The sequence below is a fragment of the Triticum aestivum genome, chromosome 4B (genome assembly GCF_018294505.1).
Source record: "Triticum aestivum cultivar Chinese Spring chromosome 4B, IWGSC CS RefSeq v2.1, whole genome shotgun sequence".
Taxonomy (NCBI): Eukaryota; Viridiplantae; Streptophyta; class Magnoliopsida; order Poales; family Poaceae; genus Triticum; species Triticum aestivum.
In genome coordinates, this window is record NC_057804.1 from 556,016,474 (window position 1) to 556,024,797 (window position 8,324).

The window sequence follows — 8,324 nt, forward strand, 5'->3', positions numbered from 1 at the left end:
TTTGTAGAAAGAATTAAACTCTCTTGCTTCACTTATATCTATTTAGAGAGATGACAGGAATTGGTCATTCACATAGTTAGTCATAAAATCCTACATAAAACTTGTAGATCACTGAATATGATATGTTTGATTCCTTGCAATATTTTTGCGATATAAAGGTGGTGATATTAGAGTCGTGCTAGTTGAATAATTGTGAAACTGAGAAACACTTGTGTTGAGGTTTGCATGTCCCTTAGCATGCACGTATGGTAACCATTGTGTGACAATTTTGAAGCATGCAGTGTTTCTTTGATTGTCTTCCTTATGAGTGGCAGTCGGGGACGAGCGATGGTCTTTTCCTAGCAATCTATCCCTCTAGGGGCATGCATAGTAGTACTTTGCTTCGAGGGCAAGTGGACTTTTGCAATAAGTATGTGAGTTCTTTATGACTAATGTGAGTCCATGGATATACGCACACTCACCCTTCCACTTTGCTAGCCTTTATTATGCCGCGCAACCTTCGCCGGTATCATGCACCCATTATTTACCATCCTCAAAACAGCCACCATACCTACCTATTATGCCATTTCCATAGCCATTCTGAGATATATTGCCATGCAACTTTCCACTGTTCTATTTATTATGACATGCTCCATCATTATCATATTGCTTTGCATGATCGTAAGATAGCTAGCATGATGTTTTCATGGCTTGTCCGTTTTTTGATGTCATTGCTACGCTAGATCATTGCACATCCCGGTACACTGCCGGATGCATTCATATAGAGTCATATCTTTGAGTTGTAATATTGAGTCGTAAGTAAATAAAAGTGTGATGATCATCATTATTAGAGCATTGCCCCAGTGAGGAAAGGATGATGGAGACTATGATTCCCCCACAAGTCGGGATGAGACTCCGGACTTTATGAAAAATAAAAGAGGCCAAAGAAGCCCAAATAAGAAAAGAGGCCAAAGAAGCCCACCAAAAAAAAATAAAAGAGAAAAAATGAGAGAAAAAGAGAGAAGGGACAACGTTACTATCCTTTAACCACACATGTGCTTCAAAGTAGCACCATGTTCTTCATAGAGAGAGTCTCCTATGCTTTCACTTTCATATACTAGTGAGAATTTTCATTATAGAACTTGGCTGGTATATTCCGATGATGGGCTTCCTCAAATGCCCGAGGTCTTCATGAGCAACCAAGTTGGATGCACACCCACTTACTTTCAGTTTGATCTTTCATATATTTATAGCTCTAGTGCATCCTTTGCATGGCAATCCCTACTCACTCACATTGATATCTATTAATGGGCATCTCCATAGCCCGTTGATATGCCTAGTTGATGTGAGACTATCTTCTCCATTTTTGTCCTCATAACCACCACCATATACCACATATAGTGCTATGTCCATGGCTTGCGCTCATGTATTGCGTAAGAGTTGAAAAAGCTGAAGCGCGTTAAAAAGTATGAACCAATTACTCGGCTCGTCATCGGAGTTGTGCATGATGGGAGCATTTTGTGTGACAAAAATGAAGCATGGCCAAACTATATGATTTTGTAGGGATAAGCTTTCTTTGGTTATGTTATTTGATAAGACATAATTGCTTGGTTGGTATGCTTGAAGTATTATTGTTTTTATGTCAAATGATAGACTATTGCTTTGAATCACTCGTGTCTTAATATTCATGCCATGATTAGACATATGATCGAGATTATGCTAGGTAGCATTCCACATCGAAAATTATCTTTTTTATCATTTACCTACTCAAGGACGAGCAGGAATTAAGCTTGGGGATGCTGATACGTCTCTGTCATATATATAATTTTTTATTGTTCCATGCCAATATTCTTCAACTTTCATATACTTTTGGCAACTCTTTATACTATTTTTGGGACTAACATATTGATCCAGTGCCCAGTGCCAGTTTCTGTTTGTTGCATGTTTTATGTTTCATAGGAAACCCATATCAAACGGAATCCAAACGGAATAAAAATGGACGGAGAATATTTTTGGAATATTTGCGATTTTCCGGAGGAAGAATCAACGCGAAACGGTGTCCGAGGTGGCCATGAGACAGGGGGGCGCGCCCTCCCCCCTAGGCGTTCCTGGCACCCTCGGGGGCTACCCGTAAGGCGGTTGATGCTCTTCTTTTGCCGCATGAAAGCTAATTTTACGAGAAAAACCTGGGCAAAAGATTCACCCCAATCGGAGTTACGGGTCTCCGGATATAAAAAAACGATGAAGGGGAAGGATCTGAGAACGCAGAAACAGAGAGATAGATCCAATCTCGGAGGGGCTCTCGCCCCTCCCAAGCCATGGGAGCCAAGGACCAGAGGGGAAACCCTTCTCCCATCTAGGGAGAAGGTCAAGGAAGAAGAATAAGAAGGGGGGCTCTCTCCCCCTTGCTTCCGGTGGCACCGGAACGTCGCCGGGGGCCATCATCATCACCGCGATCTTCACCAACACCTCTGTCATCTTCACCAACATCTCCATCACATTGCCCCCTCTATCTACAGCGGTCCACTCTCCCGCAACCCGCTGTACCCTCTACTTGAACATGGTTCTTTATGCTTCATATTATTATCCAATGATGTGTTGCCATCCTATGATGTTTGAGTAGATTTTTGTTGTCCTATTGGTGGTTGATGACTTGCTATGATTGATTTAATTTGCTTGTGGTTATGTTGATATCCTCTGGTGCCCATCATATGAGCGCGCACGTGGATCACACCATAGGGTTAGTTGTATGTTGATAGGACTATGTATTGGAGGGCTAGAGTGACATAAGCTTCAACCTAGCATAGAAATTGATGCATACGGGATTGAAGGGGGACCAATATATCTTAATGCTATGGTTGGGTTTTGCCTTAATGAATGTTAGTAGTTGCGGATGCTTGCTAATAGTTCCAATCATAAGTGCATAGAATTCCAAGTCAGGGATGTCATGCTAGTAGTGGCCTCTCCCACATAAAACTTGCTATCGGTCTAGTAAAGTAGTCAATTGCTTAGGGACAATTCCACAACTCCTACCACCACTTTTTCCACACTCGCTATATTTACTTTATTGCATATTTATTTAAACAGCCCCTAGTTTATATTTACGCGTTCTTTATTATCTTCCAAACCTATCCTACAACACCTACAAAGTACCTCTAGTTTCATACTCGTTCTAGGTAAAGCGAACGTCAAGCATGCGTAGAGTCGTAGTAGTGGCAGGTAGGACTTGAGAGAGTATTTGTTCTACCTTTGGAACCACATTGAGTTTGACACTCTTACTTATCGAAAGAGGCTACAAGTATCCCGTACTTGCGGGTCATCAGTATGCAGGCGGAGAGTCACCCCGGTCGTAGCGCGGCAGTAACGAGCCATCGTATCACAAAACCCCACCTCCCCGCAGTCTAAGTTTGATGTACGAAGCAACCATCATTTCAGTCTTCACTAAATCCCCTTCTCCCTCACCGTCTTCAAGAAAGGCAACACTCACATCTGCCACTGTTCTTCTCTCCCAACGAAAGGAAGGTCAGCGGATCCGTGATGTTGGTATATTTTTGTTCAGAGAAAAAAAAAGAACTTTTGCAAAGTAGTAACCGATCATCACTCTCTTTTTTGTTTCATTGTCATTGCGATTCTGTTTTCCTTTCAGTGGTCTCCTAGTATTCGTCAGTTTCATGATGGACCAAGGAGAACCAGGAAAAGATCTGCTGATATTGGAGCAGACGTGGGAGGCTGATCCCCACGAGACAGAGAGCTCCAAGAAGATGGAGGTAGCCACCGAGCCAACCCCAGATATGCTCACGGACACTACTGAGATGGTCAACGCCCTGTTTGAGGTTACAGCCCCCATAGCACTGCAGGAGCAGTTTTCCCCCTTCGAGGGTGTGTCGTCCCCCCCCCCCCCACTGAGCTGCCCAAGGTGATTTTCTTCTTTGCCGATCTCGATTGTGGTTTTTCATCCAAGTATGTGGTGATTAATAATGCAATATTTATTAGCTTCGATGCCATGCTATACATAATGGTTTAAATAACTTGTGTTTCTTATACTGAAAAGTAATTCAGAATTTGTTTCTATTTCAATTAGAGCCCTGATGCTGACAAGGATTGTGTGGTTGTACATGTCACTCGCTATGAGGTGGATGACCTGAATATACGAACTGGGAAAACAGAGTTCTTAGGCTATTGGTAGAAGCCATTTGCGGTTATACCAATGAAGAGTTGTATTCCATCCTCACTGTGGCCAGGCGTGTTGTCCAGGGTGTACTGAAGCACAAGAAGTTCAAAGCTACTCCTTCGTTTGTGAGGCATATTGTTCTTGTCAAGCTATGCAGGAAGATGACGTGGCATGGCTCCACAAACAAGTTTATCAGTGGCAAGGCCACAAGGTTGTCTTCATGAAGGTTCACAGGATTGAGCTGCCGTGGGACGTCCTCAATGATGTTCATGGCAAGGTCCATCTTGTGTCCAGCCCAAATTAGATCGAGGCATGAAATAGTTGCCCAAGCTAGTGTTTAATAGTAGTTTGGATTGTGTCTAATTATCCGAACCTTGCCTGTTATCGACCCCTCTGGGGCTAGTACTCTGTTTGAATCCGTCTATGGGAACTACTGCTACTTTTGTGTGCCCATGAATCATATGAGAACCATCGTAATTGTTGCAAAAACAGATGTGTCCTCGCTAGTTTTTTCATGAATATGGCATGGTAAGACATAAGTTGTCACGGTTTATCATACGAGCAGTGTGTGTTTTGATGAAATAGAGCACTCGTTTGAGAACTGTGAGCCGACGTATACATAAGTACTTGTAAACACTGTTGGTGCTACCCCACTTGTAAGCAGTTGTGCAAAACACGGCACATTGGCTCAGCTCGCTTCAACACTAGGCTATCGACCAGCTAACAATCAACAATCTGTTGTCTGACATATAAGAAACTATGTATCTTGTTACAGTGGTTCATGCAGTTAACTGAGGCCACAATGTAATAAATTCCAAACGTTCACACGCTAGTCCAGCGCTCATGTGGAACACTCACATTAAACTTGTCTTCATAAAAAACTTGAAAAGCATAAGTTAAGCAATTTTATACATCTCAGTGATTCATAGAACATAATAAACATATACTAGTTCATAGCAAAAGACAAAGTTGTGAGAAGGTTTACAAATCAGGAAAAAACAAGCAAGGCTTCTCTGAGCAAAGGGCCTCCCGGCAGGCTTAAATTTCCTGGAGTTCACTCTAGTTTTTTCTTGTTGCCACCATCTAGGGTTAGGTTCTCTCATTCCAGAATAACCAATTATAATTGTGGTCTCAGTTGGAATGCTGAACTGAACCATGCAGTGTACTGACCAGGTGAAATTCTTGTGCATTCCACTAAATTTAAGCACCGCTATTTGCAGAAATAAGCAGACCACAATGCCTCTTATCTGCACACCTGTCCAAAAAACTGCCGTGTAGCTGTGCCAGCTAGTCCTCGGCCCATGGATGAACTGGTAGAAAATGCATTCCGGATTAGGATGCAGTTGTTGTCGCTCGTCCCTGCACTGCAGTCAGGAAGTAAAAGGTACGAATCAGCTTCTTTTAGATTGCGTTGGTCATTCTACCTTAGTTACTACCAATGTAGGAATACCTTGAAGACGGGGGGTTAGACGACGGAAACGAGGGATAGCCATCTCATTTTGCGCAGTTGTACTAAAACTGAGGTGTGTGCTTTTGATTGCGCAGATAGAAACGATACAGAGACAGACATCCCGAAACGATATGGAGACAGACATCCCTATTTGCGCAAAGACGAAATACGGTTATTTAAACAGTGACAGATATTTGCAGTGGCATATGATTAACAGCAGCATCTATTGTGTTATAATTGGCACTAGATTGATAGTATGAAGAGTATGTAAGTAAGTAGCATCACGTCACATCAACAATGCCTCTAGATTAACATGCAGAACAATAGCATTAGTATTACTGTCATGAGAGTAGCACATGGTCAGTAAATGTGCAATCAAATTTGGGCAGTTCCACTGGGATGAAGCAATGTTAGCGGTGTGAGATTTAAGTGTAACTGCAAAAACACAATTCATGGGAAATAAAGCAAGACGGAAGCACTTCATAAAATGGTGGTCGCATTGCTTCAATTTATCGACGGCACTAGACCATTACTTATAGTGACATTAGGTGGCATTGCTTAATGTTTCATGTGATTTTACATTAACGGTAGCGATATGGCGTAGGGACAGCAGGGGCATAAAGTGGTGAGGCAGATGTGGTTGCCGAGAGCTGGAAACACTCAGGTAGCATGTCTACATTTGTCCCATTTTATATCTCCTCGGCAACATTTTCCTATGTGAGCACAGGAAATCTAGACCTGCTAATTCTCATTTGCGTTGTCCCCCAACACCCGTCACTTTCTTTCCTTTTTCAACTAAGAGATAGGTCCACTTCCCCCACCCTTCGCCATCCACCATGCTTTCTTCGTATTTTCAACCAAGAGACCGGTTGGGTAGCCAATATCTACTACTTTCCCCCATTTCCTCTTAGAACCAAGTCCTAGATTCATGCTACAGCTTTCCCACTTTCTTCCCTGTTTGAACCAACGCTTAGAGTCGACTGTATGGACTAGCTTTACCCCTAATAATAGTAAAAGTCTAGGTGGCTTTGGAACAGCGGATGGAAGTAGAAAAAGATCCACACGGAGGGAGCTAGGGCAGTAGAGCAAGGCAGGTTTCGAAGGAATATATACCTGAGGGTCGTCGGCATGTGGCAAAGACGGCGTCGGGAGGCCGCGTCTTGGCCACAATACCGCAGGGATGAAGAAGGGATCGGAGGCCCTCCTGAGCTAGCGCTCTCTCGGAGAGAACGGCACGGCCGTCGATTAGGATGCAAGGGCAACCGTTGGTCTCCTCCCTCGCCACCGACAACAGCATGAACGATGCACCTACACCCTTGCCCCGGCCGAGGTTGTCTGGCCAGATTTGTGACCGGCCGTGAGCTGAGAGAGAGTGTGGCCACCTATGTCTTGCTTAGATCTGGAGAGCATGAGAGAGTGAATGAGAGGAACCCTAGTAAAGCAAGCACTAAGGCTCCTGCTTATATATATAGTGGAGTGATTTTGTTGTACCAGCTAAAAAAATGCGCTCCTACATGTACCCGCGAGTGGGTGTGAGAGAACTAGTGTGTGTGTGCACCGCTTCTCCTCGTGAGAGAACAATATACTATGCCCAAAGAATGTTTGCCGCAAGAGTAATAGTATAAGTGTGTGATGTGTGAGCTAAAATAAAATGTGCGCGATGTCTTTTGTTTTTTAGAAGTTCTGAGGGTAGGGTGTGAAGAGCACCTATGTGCGTGACGTCTACCTGCAGATAGACGGTGGGTGCGACGTGCGAGTCTGTGAGAGGACTCGAGAGAGTCGTGACTCATGAGGGTGCATGTGCATGAGAGAGAGGGGGGCACGTATCAATGCAATGCATGTGTCCGTAAATCATTATCCGACAAACGTTCACCACAAGCCTTTTCCTGACGAACGTCGTAAGAACCGTTAGATCGGCATCCGACAGTGTCAGTTTTGCCATGTCATTTAACAGAACAGCCACTCCTCCTACACACAGATCTTCCACATGAGTGTTAGCAACTGCCGTATGCTCCCTCCATTCTAAAATGTAGTGCATATAGCTTTATTGAAAATTCGACCCTCGCAAACTTTTACCGAGTTTTCGTCTACCAAATTGCACATGTAGAATACCCTGTAGATATCATTTCATTCATCTTCGAGAGGTAACTATAAAGATGGGTGAGGAGTCTACAAAGAAAGACCATCGTATCACCCGCAGCAATTTCAACCATGCTTTAGTGTCAAGGAATATCATAGGAACTCTATATGATATGAATTTTATAGGATTTTTTCCTTTAGAGCCAATTGGTTCATAGGAATAGATTCATATACTCCACATTTCAAAGGAAATAAATATGATATCATTTCTATAGCTTTAGAGCCACTTGGTTCATATGAATGGATTCCTATACTCCCTTAATTTCAAAGGAAAATAAACATTAGCGTATATTTAGTAGAAAAGTTCCTATGATATGAACCAAATTACATCTCTTTTCTAATCCCTCCTCATAGGAATTGAGATACATGTCATCTCTAGATTCAATAGAAAAGTTCCTATGATGTGAACCAAATGACACCTCTTTTCCAATCCCTACTCATAGGAATTGAGATGCTCCATGTCATCTCTTTCCCTACAACTTCCATGTATACATCTTCTATTCCTAAATAGATAGTACAACCCACTAGTAGCTTTTTTACAAAACATGCAATTATGGCACAAGAACTATATAGTGTGCCAATAAC